A 19,215-nucleotide genomic window follows, 5' to 3' on the forward strand; every position below is an offset into this window, starting at 1 on the left:
TCATTTGTTGAAGTCCTTTACTTTTCATTGTACGTGAGTTTAGTTATGTTGTATTCCTTTATTCGTTTTTGACAAGATTCTTTTTTTGAATCCACTGCATAGATTAATGTGTACCTCAGCAAACAATAATACCGCTGTAAATTTGCAATAACATATATAAATACTTTATTTACCAGAAAAACAAACCATTGGTTTAATTGTTCAACCATATTTTAATAAAGATATATATTGGATTAAATAATGACAAAGTGATAAAACGTAGCAGCAATAATGTTCAAACATGTTATATATATGAATAAATATGAGTTGCATAAAGTGGGTAGATAACAAACTGGACATGTTTATGAAAGTTTAATATGTTTCCATTTAAGTTCAAATATATGAAGTGTATCGTTGTTGAGGGCTATTTCTTTTTTTAATCAGAATCTTTAATTTTAAATAATTGATGAAACAGTTCATGGTGGGTGTTTGTTTCCTGCATGGACCAATCCAAAGCCGTTTTCATAGTCACTGAAGTTCCGCTAGAAATTCTCGCTGCCATTGAACCGCTTTTGAAAGACCTGAAGCAGACAAAACACGGGAATTGGAGATCATAGTCTTAAATAGAACGAAAAATAAAACATATACAGCAGGCTGCTATGGACACCAAATAAATTATAGCATAACGCCTGGGCTAAGTTTAAACATTTTCATTACTTGTGAAATTTTCTTTCTTTAATTTTTAATTTTAGCAGTCATATTATTGGTGTTATATCCTTGAATAGTATAATATTATAATGTATATATTAAGGTCCGCCTGACTGCGATAACAGAAAGTTGAAACTTTGACCATATGCTTTTGAATTATTATTGGTATAAAATACGTTTGATATATAGTTTGATGGTTTATTGACAGTTTAATCACTCTAGCAGCAATACTCACGTATAACTAGCATGTGTGACAGACACTATTATTACGCCTACATCACATGTTTGGACATAAAAAGTCCATAATATATTTTAAAGTAAATATAAAGAATATTGTGTCATATCATCTCATTTTAAAAGGAATTCATCTGTGATAGTTTGAGCGAGATCAACATAGTACTTTAATCGAATATGCAAACAAAAGAGTCAGTGACTATGTATTATAAAGTGGAAAATTTGATAAGTGGAAATTTCTTAATTCACAAATTGAGGTCATTCAACCATGAAAATTGAGCAAGATCCTCTTAACAGGTGATACGGAATTGAAAACAAAACTTTTGGGGTTATATATTATATTCTGGATAAAACAGACAGATTGAAATACTTCTGCCCATACACGTCGCAGCCAAAATTCCTTCATGTTTTTACGATCATGCACACATTAAGGTCATTTAACTGTGACAGTTTGAGCATGTTCCCTGTAGAAGTAAAAGAGAAGTTCAAAACACAAGACTTAATGTTTGTGTGTATTCTATAGTGGAATAACAGACGAAATGCCATAACACCGCCCCAACTCAGGACATGTTTAATGTTTTATTTCCCTCACTCCATGGGAATGATAATTCTTCTTTCGCAAAAATGTCCTTATGTTTAAAGCCCATAAAGACTCAAAATCAATGAATATATCGTACAATATTTCGAAAAATAAAGTTAACACATAAAAATCAATGTTCCAAATAGCAATAGCCGAAATTTCAACGCTCGATGTGGTCTGGTAAGATAGATTTAACGCAATACAAAAAGCTCGTTTTTATTGGCTAAATGAAAGAAAATCTGGTTGTAAAACGCCTTAATAACATAACTATATTTTATGTGTTTCTATTAATCTTTGAAACTAGAGAATCTAGTAGACGCTTTTTGATGTATATATATTTATTTTTTATAAAAGAAATAACAATCGTCCTGCCAATCCAAACTTTAAAACACATGTTTCAAATTAAAAAAACATTAACAAACAATGACAATTACCGTTATTATATATTGATTCTTCTAATTACGACTCTAACACTGATACATCGATTTAAAGCGGGTATATACGATTTTTTATATGTGTTTAATTGTTATATATTGATAAAATATGTTACAATAACACAAAATAGGCAAGAAAAATGATACATTAAAGCCGTATTTCATCAAATGCAGCAAAGACAAATTAGCGCCCCGAGCCGATAGTGACGGACATATTTTCCTACAATAACCGAAGCATTCGTCTTTGTATTATAAACCGTTAAACTACGAGGGGTGTACCAGAAGTTTGTGGATTTTCGCTATAACTTATTAGTTTGCTGGTTAAAGTCAATGAAATTTACATATTATACAAACCAATTATCACGGACTTTATATATATGCTAAAAATGCATGAATTCCATAAAGCGCGTTTGAAACGCGTTGCCATAGAGACCTCAGTAACGACATGCGGCGCACGCGTGTATTTTATTATAAGTATGAGCGTTACGCGAATTTAAATTTGGTTTAAATGTCGTTGATAAACAGAATTTACGGCAAATTTCACGTTACAGCGCCTAAGTCCTCCTTACAGCCCGGATTTGGTCCCTATGGACTTCCGCGTCTTCCCGGAAGTTAAATCACAGTTGCGCGGTATTCGCTTTGCCAGTAAACAGGAACTTACAGTTGCAGCAAAGCGAATCGTGTCGTTTTTTGACGCTGACTGGTATAAAGACACTTTTGACAAGTGGATTTCCCGACACATAAAATGCATTCGCGTTGGAGGTGATTATGTGGAAAAGATTTGACAGTTGTTAACTTCATAACGTCATTGACGTTGAACAGAAACGTTACACGTGCGTCGGTGTGCGCATTGCGCACACGTTTCAATCTCTGATATATATTTATTGTTTTATGTATTTCCATGATATTTGGAGAGTATATTTGGAGAGGACGAAATATTCTTAACATGCTATTTGTTTGTCCATTTATGTTACCAAATGAAAGTTATAGCGAAAATTCACAAACTTTTGGAACACCCCTCGTAAGTTTAGATGCACATCGTACATGTATGGTATACATGCTTGCGAATTCGGCTGTACAGCCGTTTTCAATTTCAGAATTAAATATCTGGCTTATTTCGCATTTTTCGACACGTGTTCTTCTTAACTTTTATTTTAATTTATATTGAAATATATATATATAATAAGTTTTTTACACGGTTTATATTAAGTCATAAATATTTGACCAAATCGTATATACCCGCTTTAATAACAGCGTGCCGTAATCAACTGAGCGCGCAATGCGCGTTACTCTTTCGATATGAACTCTTTATTTGCGTTCATTTTAACACAGTTACCTTTGTAAAATTTTGAAAAGATCAGTATAGTAAGATATTCGTGTTATAATAAAATATTGACAATAAGGAACATCTTATTTAGAAACCAACATAATGTATAAACATAGAATTGTGGAGTTTATTGAAATAGCAGTAATCCTGTTTAACACTTGTATTTGATATATCTGGATGATATGAACAGTGTTTTAATTCAAACGTTAATTAAATAATGCCTCTTCTAAGAATTGTGCTGAGACCTTAACATTAATTCGATTATTACACAATTCCCGTAACACGCAATGAAGTAAAAGCTGCTTATTTAAAAATAGTTAATTTGTAAAGATAAGAAACATATTCAATAACAATAAACAATAAGCATAAAGTGTTAATTGTAAGCAAACTATATTCTTTTCGAGAGACTGATTGTACACATTGTAATTATTTATATTCTGAACATCCGCTCTTTTATGTTAACATTTGCGGTCATGATAAATGATGGGTAGTATATGCCTTCTGTAAAAATCCATCCCTTTTCAAGAGCTATTGTATTATGAAAGTGAAGTACTGTATGGTATGTAGATGTAAAAATTATCGCATACAAACGCGAATTCAGTGGCGCAAGTTTTCATGCTGGTTAATATTTTTTATAAAGGCTCGCTAGTCTAGTATCAATGTATTTTAAATCAGGCGCGACACAAGTTCGAATTTTTTTTCTTAAAAAGGGCCATGAATCGGCAGTGTGAAAAAGTATTAACATAATCGAAATCCGCAGGTGCATAAATGCAAATGTTTGTTATTGTAAAATTTCATAACTCAAGAAGTATTATTTTTTCAGTAATGCGTGGCATTAATACCGACCAAGTATAGTGAGACCAAGAGGCAATGATTCATTTCATGTTGGCGTCTGCTTAGCGACATGCGCCACCCCGCCAAAACAAAACAACCAAATGTATGTTTTTTATGGAGTAATATTTTATTGCGGTGTGTGAATATTGTATAAATAATTAAACTACCGTCCATCCTTCTCCATCGGTCTCCATGTCACAGTACACCTGTATCTTGGTGTGAGTGACAGGGGTGGTGATGGTGTGCACGCCACTTGGTAGGGAGGAGTCAATATTGTGGAGTTCAGAGCAATTCCTTGCAAAGGGATTTAGTAAATCTGAATTTAAAAATCAGGAATATATACAAACAAAAAATTGCTGTGGATAGACAAAACAGTATTTTTTAGGTTAGAATATTAACATCTAATTTTTTATGAAGCCCACCCTTCCACTACAAACATACAAATAACATAACTTGAGTACTCTACAATATGCATTTACTATGGTTATTCGAGACGTGACTTGGTTGTCAATTAATTATGCTATATAACAAAAAGGACGTAATACTGACATAGTAGCGTAGTTGGGTGGTGCGGTAGTCGAGTGGTAACATTCTGGTCTACCGTTCCAGAGGTTCCCGGTTCAATTCCTGGTCGGGACACTGAAAATTTCAGAAATGTTTCAAGTGTTTCCCAACCAACTAGAGATGTACTGGTATGAAACCCAGGTAATTCTCGCGTATATCGGTGTTATACACTGAGCACGTAAACGAACCAATGGATCTATTCGCAAAGAGCTAGGGTATCGCACCAGGATTCCATGTATCTCAATACTGGCTCTTGTGCATGATGTCTCTTCAACAAAAAACAAAAGGACCCCGTTGGAAATAAGTGCTTGCATTTTCATGGGTTGTCATTGACTGCAAGGTCAAAATAAATAATTAAAAAAGAGAAAATGCACGTGACTCTTACCTAAACATAGGTATAGAGCACTCATGCGCTTTTTCGACGTAGCTGTTTTACTCAGTTTTTCATCTTAATGACTTTTACATAACGCCAGCAGACACGCATGCAATTTTTCGAATATTTCATAGGCTAATTCTAGATAAAACCTCTGAACTTTGGCTACATCACTGTGTCTGTGCTCAGCGTTCAGTGTAATGAATTCCGGACTACTCTCTTTAATGTTCAAACGACACAAATTGTGGCCCAGTTACACGTAGGCGTTAAATCTATTTCGCAGAATTTCAGCTTTGCTTTCAAGATGAGAAAACAATCATTACCAAAATAGTATAGTGTCACGATAAAAAGAAAATCGTTTACTTATCCAACCACAATGTTTGCCGTACTCCTTCAGCACGTCTGGAAATCGTTCCTGAACGTCTGGATAGGCTGCCCTTATTTACAAGTTTGCTATTTTGAATTCAATTTTGTATCGAAAAGCATTGTGCTTAAATGTGCCATTTACAATTCGCAATGAGATTTTTAATGACCCTCGTCATGCAAAAGTAGGTCTTATTACATATGCGCCCATCATATATATATATAGCCCACTCAGCCTGCTCATCTCTAAGTCTGGTCAGGAGATACATAATGAGACCATAACATATTGAGTGATTTTACAGCGAACAGTATAGCCTCTGACCAGACTGCGCAAATGCACATGTTGAGTTTAAGAAACGCTGGTCGAAACGCATGGGACCCATTTTCGCATGACGCGGCTATGAAAGTGTGATTTAAATGTGTCGAAAGAAAACTGCGTTTCAATCAAACATTAACATACGATATATTTCGATAGTGAAGAAATATACTCATAATAAGGAATGTGAAGACACATATGATGTGCACTCCCGTAGTATATTTTTTATCTTCTTACACTAATGTGTGGTTTGACACTGACGACACACATTTCATGCGGTGAATATGCAACTTATAAGTGAAAAAAAACCAACAATAGTTAATCTTTTGTATTCATTGTATTTATTTATTTAGAAAAGTAAAATGCAAACTTTATTTCAAAGTCAGCTTTTATGCCGACTACATTTTAAAAAGATATTTCTTGTTCTATTTAGTCGTTTTTGGTTTTAGCGATTATAAAGCATTTTTGAGGTTGTCTATAGTATACCTGCAGTAATTGGTTATCTTATATCCAACGTTTTATAAATTGAGAACTCTGAATATAAACAAGCTCAACCTTATACTATTGCGTTGCTAGCACCTGTAAATACAAAAGATCGACGCTATCTGTTGAGAACCAAAGAACGTTTCCCAGAAATCCCCGCTGTAGAAGCATGAACGATGTTACGAAACAGATCATTTGTGTTATATTTAATTGTTTGTTATAATCGGTTTTAGCGATTATGAAGCATTTTTGTTGTTGTCTATCGTATCCCTGATGTTATTGTTTAACTTATGTTCAACGTTTAATAAATTGAGAATATAGAAAAGCGTAACCTTATACAATTGCGTTGGTTTCCATAATCTATTAATAGCCTCAGATTAACAAGCGTAACCTTATACTATTGCGTTGTTATCACCCGTGCAATTGGACTCTCCCTTGTTTATCAGCAGCCGCATCTATTAATAGCCTCAGATTGTGAATGGGCTGAGCAAAAATACTACGTCATGAAGACGCAGCAGAAAGTGGACTATTCTAATCATTCATAAACAATCTTAATCATTCATAAACAATTTCTTCCGCGACATGTATAATTCAATAACACGATATTCATATAATATTTCCATTTGTGAATGAATATAGTAGGAGAACTTAAACCTGTTGCATAAATTTTACAACTCTTTCTCGCGCGGATGTGGCAGATAGAAGGCTCTCCATAGATAATATAAAGAAGTGAAACTCCAGCTGCTGGAGTAGTATTGAATTATTATTATAAACAATTAGTAGGTCCTTTATTTAAGGCAAGTGACCGATTGCCAAAACAGTACAAAACAGGACAATACAGCACAATACAAAACAACATAAACACAAATAAGAATAAGGCTGGGGTCACCGCCTTGGAACGGTCAATGCAAAGCATTGGGGGTTTAAACCGGTTTTTGAGCGCTCAACCTCACACTTGACCCAGCAATATTCATAATACATGTACGTGTAAATAAAATTTAACCTCATAGCATTGTAACTAAAATTAAACAATAATAAAAGGGAATTAAAATGCATTCAATTTAATTACCATTTAATTACTCAATAGTATTGAAGATACCAGAGCAACAGAGTTTCAACTTTTTGAGGAACGATGGAATGAAACTATGAACAAGTGTCAACTACATTCCCCATTTATAGAAAAAGATTTAAGAATATAGCATCATGAAGTTTATATTTCAGATCATCATCGCACAAATCGACTTGAAATTTTGAGTAACAACATTAGCTAGTCGCTATGCATGAATAAATGAATGAATATGTTTCAGATGCAAAGCTACGCAACAGGCGTTGAATGTTAATACCACTTACCCTTCGACGATACGCATTTCAAATGATTGTTACAAATTATGAAGCATGTATGCATCGATTCAGCATATCGAACCCAGCCATGATATTCGACACGTATTGATCAGAATATGCCCCATTAGTCGTTTCCCTCATTAACAGTAACTAAATTTTCATAACAATATTTGACAGTATAACCTTGTTAGTTTTACTGTCTCTAATACAGTTTTACTGTAGCAATATTATTTTCGTGGAAAAGGGGCCGACAATACTATATCCAATCAAGTTTCATAAGAGCCAAACCTATCCAAAACTTGAAGATTTGCTTTTCCTTACTTAAATATTGAAAACAAAATAATTTAATATTTCGAAATTCAAATTATATTAGTACACTATCGCTTGATATGTATTCACAATATCTCGTTGTTGGCAATTTTTGTTGCACAGGTCGGCTTCACAACAATTGAAACAGTCATGTAGACCATGTGATCGTGTCAAGGGTAGTTTCAGGGGACTGCTTCTACCAACAAGTACATGAACGCCTGTGTTTTGGGACGCACAGAGCTGAAATAGGTCTAGCTTCACTACTAAATGTAAAATATTTCTAGATCTTATATAGAAAATACTCGAAAACACTTAATCAAAGCGCTCGGCTGTTCTTTAAAATTTCCGTTGATATGTATCGTTATAAGCAAGTTCAGAATCACACAACAGAACGGCACATTCAACGGCTTCAGAATGAACAGCTCTGTGTTGAGGCTTTTTTACTTGGAATCGTGATCACTGATAAACTGTTGTGTGCATTCCGAAAATATATGTGTGTTTTTTTCACAGAAAACATTCTACTACATAACAGTCAAAATCTATGGTCGTTTCATGTGTGTCATTTTTGTTAGGGTATTCGTTTGAATTTTTGGTAATCAATCTTGTAAAAAATGCGCACCTGCAAGTGCAGTAAATGATCAAATTTGACATTAAAATGATACTTTACACAATTCCTGGTGACTCATCAGTGATTGATAAAAGTTCAAAACCTTTTACTTTTATAAGGTAAGTTTTTATGTTACATATTTTTTATGTACACATTTTGTCAAAATAGAGAAATTTTAATCAAGCATCCGTTTATTATTAAAATTTTAGCAACAACATGATTTAAACAAATTATGCAATCGAATGTTTTAAGTAGTTACCTCTTTTGATATGCAACCGGATGTAAATAATGTTGTTCCAAACTTGTCCTGGCCATTGGCACTGCACATCTTTAGAATGTAGAAATTAAATAAAATTGCGCCTAAATTAACGAAATACAATGGAATCTGATATCTACAATATTTAATACAGCTGTATTTGATACCATAGGTGAGTGACAATTAACACGTATAAAAAAGAATGTCTAGCCAGCCTGCTCAAACCGCAGTACAAACCAATCTATATATAATTATTCTGTTTGTCTTATACGGGTATTCCACTACGACCCGATTCCCCACGATTTGTCCCGATTTCCAATAGTTTGAAGTCGGGGACATTCGTAGCTCAATCGGCGAAGGTCCTAAGTCATTCGTGAGCTCCCGAAAAATCGTGGCTAGATTTTAAATGTGTTTAAAATTTGGCCAGGACCTCCAAAACTGAATTTAATCGCAGTTGACTCGTAACAGCGTCGTAGTGCGTTCTTGGGCGTCGTAATGGAATCGTAAGTTGTTCGTGAGTGAATCGGGACATCGGTGATCACGTGATCTGTCTAAGAATCAGCTACGACTTTATCAAGACTCTCACGAGTTCATCTCAAGTGAGTTGCGAGCCCGCTAAGATTCTCGCGATTGAGATCAAGACTCTCACGGATTCGCCCCGAGTGAGTTGCGAGCCCGCTAAGATTCTCGCGATTGAGATCAATATCAATAGATATTGGCGCCTAATTCATGGGTGCGTTCGGTGAGGTCCTAGCTTCGTCGTGACCGATCTGCATCGTTCGTAGTACAGTCGCAGTAGATTCTTACACATCGTAGTGAAGTCGCGACCCTATTTGCCAGACTTCAACCGAACCCCACGATTTCTTGTAACTCAATCGTACCAGTGTCCTAACTGAATCGTAGACTGTCGCGAGTCTTCCCGATTCAATAAATGTGATAGATCGTAGCGAATCGTGGGCTTGTTTTCGTAGTGGAATAGGGCCATTATGTAGATTGTGCACATTGAATGCGTTTAATTCATCATTAGCCGAATAATATAATTTAACTAAAAATTTGAATTAAAAAAATGTTGTTTGGTGTAAAGCTGAGCATAACAAAATGTCAGCCAGTTTAGTCAAATAATTTAAGTTTCGTTTTCTTCCCGAAAACACAGAGCAAAAATCAGCATTAACCATTTAAAAAGCAACGGTATTTTCAGTCAACACAAATTATAAACGGATATCACAAAAACAAAGATCAAAGTCAGGTGTCAGTGGATTGAAAATTATATAATATTTGTATAAAACCTTTTTGTCAAATAGTTAAAATAAAATAACGTATGCTCTTTTACTAATGAAGAAAAGCTTAATTAAGAAACAAAAGAACGATGTATTGACAAAAACTTTGCTTTTTCCCACTTTGACATTTGTACCTCTCGTTTCTGACAAACTTCAACATGATGGCAACGGCCCTCAGGTAACGGATTCTGACAACTGTAACACACAGGGCCACTTTGGGTGGATATCCTGGAAGAAGAATGGTTTCGCAGCTATTTTGGGTGTTCAGTATACTTACAAAAACACGCTCTTAAACCCCCTCCCCCTTTTTTTATTTTTATGTTTTTTTATTTTTACCTTTATCACGTATGTCGTGTTTTTATTCAAGATTGGCGGTATGATTATTTCACGAAAAATGTATGTGATGTGTGACGTTGTATGCGTTTGTTTGATTTTGAAGTATAAAAAGAACTTATATTACCCTTGTGATCAATTAGTTATAAAACATACATTTATTTGATATTTAGCTATATATACATTAAAAACAGGAGAACCAAGGAAATTGTCGACCAATTATCCGTATTTGGAATTTTAAACTTCTTCACCGCATCCAGCATGATTGCACACGTCGCTGTCACAACATTGCAAGCAATGACTTGAACTGAAGGTTGAATTTCCACACCCTTGTTAAATAAAAATACTGTTATTTTATATAATAAACAATTAAAAGGTTAACAGTTAGTATGCTGATAAATTGTGTTATGAACAATAGCCTACATGTAATCCATTTGTTTTATGATCAATATGAACTTGACATTTCGTAAATGCCTGCTACCAAGAAAACGCATCAATAAAATAAACGATAGCTTTAAAAAAAGTAACAAGATACAGAGGGCTTATATATGTTGTTAAAATTTTTACATGAAATGTTATGGATGTATTGGCATATATACAATTATAAACTTGACTTTACGCAAATGCACGCATCTTCTTAAAACATTTACACAATAGACGAAACGCTTATGTTGGAAATAAATCATGCATTGTTCAATTTCGGACAATAATAGGTACATACACTTTTTGCTCGACACCCCAGGCTGTAGCCTATTTCACCAAAGGTATTTGTCTGCCTCTCGACAGAGCAAGCCTAAATAACAATGTGCAAGATATGCTTTATTAAAAGTCATTAGATAGAATGTATAGTATACCAATTTTATGAGCATCGGTTGCAATCTTTAAGTAATGGTCCATGCTTGTGACTGGTTATCGGCTTTCATGTATTGTTTCATTTCGTGTTTGGAATAAAAGTTTCGTGACGACCTAAAGTTACATGTTTGATAATATTCCAAATAGTTTATTGTAATACCTAACTACCATGAGAATTCAACATATGTTAAGTGTTCTAACATATGTACCGGACATTTTCAAAATATAGCCACGAATAGAAAGATTAAAGCAGCAGCGCGCGAAAAGCTATTGACATTATATAGATTATACATGCATAATTGTACGTTTTAACATGTGATATACTTGGTAGATAGAGAATTCTCTTTGTGATAATAGTATAAAACATCAGTTCATGTGAAGAACAACAGCAAGCCAAATACTAACTCTCACGTGAACAAACCGTCTGTTAATTGGCTACATGATAACATATACAACAAGCCGAGCATATGAAACATAATCACTCACTCTAAATAAGATATACATACAATACTATATTTAAGTTATATTTAGTATGTTTATTTACATCATCATCCGGGCATGAAAGGACCGTGTCGCAGTGTCGAGGCTGCACAACGTAATCGCAATGAAGACAGGTAAGCGCTTCAACTGTGCAAGGAAATGTTTTACGAAGGTCATCGGCATGTGATTTCAACATATTTATTATAACAATGCATTTATTTATTTTCAAACTTTTATGAACATTGTGAACTGGCATTAACATCGTACCAAATACGATAAATCCAAGCATACCAGTTTGGTCGCCGATGCAAATTGACCATATCACCAACGATGTTATTATAACGTTCATTCTGTAAGGTAAACTTGTATTTTACAGGAAAATATTTTTCAAACGATAGCAACATCAAACGAATCGAGAGTATTATTCAAAATACTTTTGACCGCGCATCTACAAAATGATATAAATTTATGAATTCATTATATAAATTATATATGATATAAATTCAATGGAAAACGAGTGATAATAAAACGTACGTGCTAGCGGAACGAGTTACACAGTGTGGAATGACTTAGCTCATGTGGACAAAGAGCGATAAGATGTGCTAAATTTAGTGTAAATAAGAAGCTAAAATCATGTTATGCACTTGGGGTAATAAAGAAACCGTTGAACGAGAATTAAATTGTGTAAATGTTTGACCCACATGATTTCTTACTCTCAATCATGTTTACAGAAAAGCGCTTAAGCCTCTGTAGTTATGTGCTATTTTGAATTATATTGCACAGATCACTCTTGAATACTAGTTTTATTTGGTCTACGTTAAACAGTGCTAAATTCTTGTGACTGTTTAATCAGGTTAAATGGAAAATAACGTTTATTCTTGACTTGCGCTATTTCATTTTCCAATCCGGCTCGCATTTGGTGTACAGCTTAACACATGCCACTCAACTGATTCAAGATATCAAATATATTTAAACAATTTACCGGCGTAATATTTTAATACATTGTATCTCATGATTACTGCCTTTGACACACCATATCAAATAGCCACCAGTTCCATCTCCTTATTTAAATTTATCAAGTAATCTCATTGTGATGAATATTCAACACATACAGCTCAAAAACATCTTGTTGAATTCGTCCCAGACGAATAAATCGCCATTAGGACTTTTTTAAATAATCGGAACAGTGCTTTGCTAGTACAAATCGCCATCGCGTGTTCCCCTTCATGACGACCCTCGGACTTATGGGACATTTTACTTTACATTGAACGTTACTTTTACTCTAAGTAAGTAAACTCATTCGGGCTTGAATTGTTTGTAGATGTGATAAAATTCGTTGTGAGTTCCACATCCTAGTTAAGTATAAAGGTCATCAAATGCGACTAAGCGTGTGCATCCACATTTTAATCGCGCGGTTCAGTATGGATTATTTTAACTTGATCTGTTTCATATCTTTTCTCGAGCTTTTTTAATCGACGCATTATATGGCCTAGTTTCCATGATTTTTCCCCTTTATATACGATGTATGCGCACGCCAAGTCAACTACACCTACATGTACATGTTAAATGACGTTAACTATATGTATAAAAATCTTCTGCATAGTCAATGACGAATGAGATGGTTTGTTTATTTTTCGATATTTTAGGATCGATTCGGATGTTTAGGGATCAACGTTTTTCCGCCCATAAAGGCATTTTATCAATATCTGATTGCATAGTACAGCTTCAGTTTCGTTTAATGAGTTTACGACCATGAAAAGACTGGTATCATCTTCAAACAAATTGACTTGTGTTTGTATGTCAGGAATATTTACACTTATATATATTAGAAACATGACTGGGCATAAAATAGAGCCTTGAGGGACATCGGCACGAATTTCAATAAGATTAGAATGCGCTCATCGTAAGATGTTTTCGATCAGATTGTAAGACAAGATAGATAATACATTCCATTGGTTGTTTGCTTGTTGTAGTTTGAATAATAAACCTCTGTTTCATAATATATCAAAACGATTACTTATAAAAGTAAGTACAACTCTTACCTGGAGGCCATTGTGTAGGTCTCCTCAAAATGTTTTATAAATATACGTAAATTGATTTACAGTCACCAGGCAAATTGCCACATTTATTGGACACAAAAAATATTGAGGAATGATATAGGTCGATAATTAGATGCTAAGGCTTGATCACCCTTTTTGAAAACCGTGCACACATTTGCATTTTTCTAACATGAAGGCATTTTGTAGGAATGAAGACAAGAGTTAAACAAATCACGCAATGGATAGCTTAATTGATCTATTGCCTCTTTAAAAATTCGAGTATCTATTCCATCAGGACCGAAAGCTTTTCAAACATTAAGACATTGTATTGAGTCAATTTCTTCATCCGATGTTATGTGAATAGAATGAAGACTGTTATTGTTTGCATTGTGCATAGATAGGATATTGTGGTTGCTTTCGTCAATGGAGCACTGGCTTGCAAAATACCTCTTTAACATAATATGTGTTATCCCCTACAAAGGAACTTGTTTGATCATCGTAAAGAGGAGGAGTTGAATTGTAAATGCTAGTTGGAATACATGTTTGGACCGTTTTCTTCCAGTCTTTCGCGCTAAGGTCAGATGACTTAGTTGTAATCGCAAAATCGCTAAAATATTTTTTTTTAAATATCGTAACAGTAATCATTTATGGCACGGAGGAAATTTCACCTGTGCACATCAGCATTATATTGTTTGGCTTTTTGATATAGACGTTTTAAATGACGAATTTGTTTCTTTATGATAGTGTTTATCCATGGAAGATCACGATGGCGTATACATACATTTTTGTTAGGAATACACTTTCTCGCAATTTGAAATATCGTTTTGGTGATATATCAGCGTAAATATCAACTTTTTGCATTTAAGAAGAGCCCAATTAGTATCGGTCATTTATTGTCGTAATTTTGAATAATCACGTATGTCGTAGCGCCCGGTTTGTCGAAAAAACGTTTTGCATTTTGGTTTTGTAAAACAAACTGGGAAGTGGTACAGTTTGATATATATATAGTTCGCCTGTTCCAGAGAGAGGTATTTTCGTGACTTACAAAGATAAAGTCAATTGTGGAAGATGTTTGCTCAGTATAATAATTTGGTTCAAAATAAGTTACTTTAGGTCATATTGGAAACATAATTCCGTAATATTTCGTGCCGATAGTTTGGTTAGAGCATTTATATTACAATAGATGTCGTAAATATATCATGTATACGTGTTTGTTTCTGGTTAGTCCTATAGAATGGGATGAGATTCGATGGGATTCATGTATAATCTAGACGCATTGTGTGGTTTATGAAAACGCCAAGAATAAATGGACTTATTTGAGAGAAAGGCATACGCATACTACGTTATTTAATTAAATATCATGTCTATATTTGAAAAAAATATATGTTCATTAACGCATATGGCGACGCCACCATGTGAGTTGAATGGGCCATTCTTGCGAATCTGCTGATGGAAGCCGTCGAAGAGGAGATCAATAGAACAGATATAACATATAATCATGTTTCAGTTAAGCCAAATATATCAAAATTATGTAGACCTATGTAAAGAACATCCATTGTTGCAGCAGATTTGAATATTGTAATGCACACAACTTAAGTGGTTTGTTGCTGAAGAATTGGGAACGGACGACGAACTGTTTAAATCTGTGTCAAAAGATGGATCACAGAAAGTAAGCCCTGGATTTGGATGTATGTCACCTGATCCTAATAGGACTGCAGAGGACCAAAAGCATTTGCATTTGCCTAACTTTACCTGATAGTGTATGACATCAAATAACTACTTGTAAAATGTATACAGTAATCCATTCAATTGATAGATTGATTGTATTGATTAATACGTCCTTTTGAAGTTAATGCTGAGAAGAGTGGTCATGGGGGGGGGGGGGCTACGTTTATCTTAATCCAAATTGCAGTTTAAACTGCTACTGAATACAGCGGACTCTAAAATTATATAATGCATAAACTCTATCTATAATGCCCTCTGGTGGGGTGCAGAAACTTGACAAAAGGAGGGCTTGAACGGAAGAAATCGTGCATTAACAAGGCGATTCACGTGCCGTTCAAGCCCTGTTGTGTTTTTCATATCCATAATCTGGTCCACACGCAGTTACTTTCCTTCTCCAGCCTTCAACGACGGCGTTCGACGACTTTCCAAGCATAAATGGGGAACTGAATAAGCACCAGTTTCCTCATGCATGCAGCGATAATGGCAATGACTATTTAAATCCACTTTTCAACTTATACCATCTGCACTTTCTTGACAACAGCTTTATTGTATTGGCAACGTCAATGAAGTTAAGGTAATTTACTCAACACTTTCAAAAGACTATGCTGTAAATTTAAGTGATTATGTACCTTAAACGATCCTGCTGTAAATAACAAAATAATTCCTCATTTCTTAATTTGCGCGGCTGCATTTCAACTTTGCATTAATCCACTGTTTAAACACATTTTAAATCGTAAACTGCCTATCCGAAGGTAAAGCCTCGTCATTTCGGATGATGACCGAGTGAGGCATATGTAAAACACAACCTTGAACTGTATTGAAATAATCGAATTATTTTGTCGATGTCGAATGAAAAATAACATTGTTTTCAATGATATTTTAAATTATTGTGATTTGTTTATGCAATAATAGCGAAAATACACATTTTCTCGGACATGATCATCTGCGGGCGCTCTTCAAATCCGTTCCTGCCCTCGTGCTGCGCACTCGGGCAGGAACGGATTTTTCGAGCGTTCGCAGATGATCATGCCCTCGAAAACGTGTATTATCCCTATAATGTATTAACAGTTCTTAAATATCGTTCTAGAATTACACAAGACAAAACTAATGCATGTAAAAACGCAAGCTGATCGTTGAATTAAGTCAGTGCACCAAATTGGATCCACTATTTGAACAATCGATCTTCATTTGTTATGTTTTGTATGTTTTAATAAGCTTTCATAATGTTATATCTACATGGGTAATTCGCATGTTCTACCGTAACAACCGAACTTCGAGATACACCGATGTATTGGCTGTTCACAGCACACAGATAGAGCTTATACAGCTGTAGGCCACTGGGCGGTACATTTCTTTTATTGAATCTGTTTACTATAAATAGAGAAATAAACATGACCGAATACTTAATTGTTGTCAGCATTTTCATTGTGGATTGCGTTGGTGTAATTACACAATCTTTCAAAATGGCCAAAACGTTAACAATGAATTATATCACAGGACTTATTTCTTCGATAAATTATCAAAATGTTTTTTCCCTGTTTCCTCATATGTTTTAAGTAAGAATTGTGTGCACCAAGTTAATAGAATTCCACAAGTAAAGCTGGGTTCCCACTGCCGATCAGATCAACTCGATCAAGCCCGATCAAGCGGTCGGGTACTGGTCTGGTTCGGTTGGCATGAGTGGTCGGGGCGGTCGGGTAGGTCGGCATTGGTCGGGCCTCCTACCCGATATTTTTTTACATGTCAAAAAATATCGATTAGCGGTCGAGTAGGAAATGGATCGAGAAGCGCTCGGGAAGTGGTCGTGTATTAGCCGATCTTCTAGATCGAGTTGATCGTGAAGCAATCGTGTGGCGATCGGATTGACATCTTTTACGCGATCTGTACCCGATCCGTTCGACCTCTACCCGAGTTATTTTCAGATCGCAACACGATCCACTCGACCTCTATTCGATTTGATGTACACATTTACTAGACTGCTACACGACGGCTACTCGACCGTACACGATCACTTCCCGATTGCTATTCGACCATACACGATCTCTGTACCCGATCTGCTCGACCTCTACCCGAGTTATTTTAGATCGCTTTGTACGAATGTAGAACAACCATCACGATCTGGTCGTGTGAAGATCTGGTGGCGATCGAGCTGAGGACCACTTGGTCGAGCTGATATCGTATAGGGCTCGCGTAAAGGTCGGGATGATCGAGCGGAAATCGGAAAGATGGTTTAGAGGACGTAGTGAATGAGTCGTGTGTGGGTCGTATGTTATCGACAAGAGGTCGAGAAGATGTCGTGTATACCCTTTTTAGTCGAGCTTGGTCGGGTTTGGTCGGGAAATTTCGGTGATCGGGATGATCGAGTTGATCGGATCGGCAGTGGGAACCCACCTAAGGGAAAGTTAGAAAAAATCATCGGAGAAAAACACTTTCCGTTTTCACACGCCCTTGCATTGAGAAATTGGTGACTATACCCGTTTTACATGTAAATTGTGCCTGTATACTATACACACGCAACTGTATAGCTATTTTGATGGAAATAAACATCGTACAATACTTTTTATTCAAAAAGGTGTATTTTAGACTTATATCGCAATAAACGCTTTCATATTCCCGATACCGAGTTGTTAGGAGTTGCCACTCTCGATTAAACGAATCGAGAACGAGGCTGACGAAGTGGAGGCTGGGATTGCCTTAGAGGCATTATAATGTTCAGTGAATAATATGTTTGAAACAATTACACAATATTGTTTTGTGTGTCGTACGACGTTCCACAGTTGAATAAACTTATTTTTATTAAGATGTTTTTTATATTCTTAGTTTATAATACAAACTATATTTAACGATCGTAACTCAACCACTTTGAGAACGGAACTGTGCACATCATGATTTTGTTAATGGAAAATACATCATTTTAAATAATGCATGTGATATTGTTAATGTAAATTTAGCGTTGCTTATTTTATTGAAATTTACATACTTAACGAACAAGAAAACAGATATTGGGTAACCGTGGATCGATTAAGTTTTGTCGATTAGCATACAACCTTTATAACAACGATTTGGTTGTCTATCGAACTGTATGAGCAACTAAAACATAGTGTAGATGTGTCTTATTTAAAATGCTACATAATTATCATCGCGCTAAAAAGTTTCTCTTCGTAGGTTTGATTCATAGGGAATCCCGGGTATATCATCAGCTTATTGTGCAGTACAAGTGTACTACTTAAGAATTCGAATGATTCAACCACCATTTTATATCAATCTTCGCTTTGAATAACATATGTTCCATGTGCTCGTTCGGTGTTATTAATGTTTTTTTTTAGACAAAACGTCGTAAACATGAACACGACACGATTTTGTTCAATGCTAGCTTTGGACGATGGTCCACACACGATATTTTCTGTTTCACAGGAAAACGAATGGATCTCACAAAAAACTATACGGTCAATAACGCAGTCCGATTCGCCATAAAGCGTTGACGAAACATTCGTAAACTTTTCGTTGCGCATTTGCTGTTGAAATGATTGAACATTGAAAATATGAAATTTATATTTATTTGATTCATGACTTACCACATTCTTTCACAATGTTGTTCATTAATATGTATAGTCGAGTTTCTATATGTTTTTGTAAATATTAACAATCTTTGGGTATATTTTGACTTGAATATGTTTAAGATTTAATGATATTAAAATATGTGGATTGTGAGTTTGTTGTTAAATAATCCAAAGCGATAATGATCATGCTATGTTTGGTACCGATATTGTTGTTATTATTCTGTGTAAGCCTAAGGCTTTC

General features: G+C 35.1%; 1 long non-coding RNA gene across 3 annotated transcripts; it reads right to left on the bottom strand.

Annotated features, from left to right (window-relative positions):
• Positions 1–267: 267 nt before the first annotated feature.
• LOC127870936 (uncharacterized) lies at positions 268–12,225 on the bottom strand. Of its 3 annotated transcripts, none has more exons than XR_008045008.1 (9): positions 12,185–12,225; positions 11,942–12,000; positions 11,715–11,797; positions 11,040–11,111; positions 10,120–10,647; positions 8,712–8,780; positions 4,646–4,735; positions 4,264–4,412; positions 268–560 (listed from the first exon to the last, which is right to left on the bottom strand). It is a non-coding gene; the product is annotated as an uncharacterized LOC127870936 (long non-coding RNA). The 3 variants fall into 3 exon arrangements; XR_008045010.1 differs by having other exon boundaries at positions 11,918–12,000; positions 12,185–12,212; XR_008045009.1 differs by lacking the exon at positions 11,942–12,000 and having other exon boundaries at positions 12,185–12,214.
• Positions 12,226–19,215: the final 6,990 nt, after the last annotated feature.

The sequence above is a fragment of the Dreissena polymorpha genome, chromosome 3, assembly GCF_020536995.1.
Source record: "Dreissena polymorpha isolate Duluth1 chromosome 3, UMN_Dpol_1.0, whole genome shotgun sequence".
Lineage (NCBI taxonomy): Eukaryota > Metazoa > Mollusca > Bivalvia > Myida > Dreissenidae > Dreissena > Dreissena polymorpha.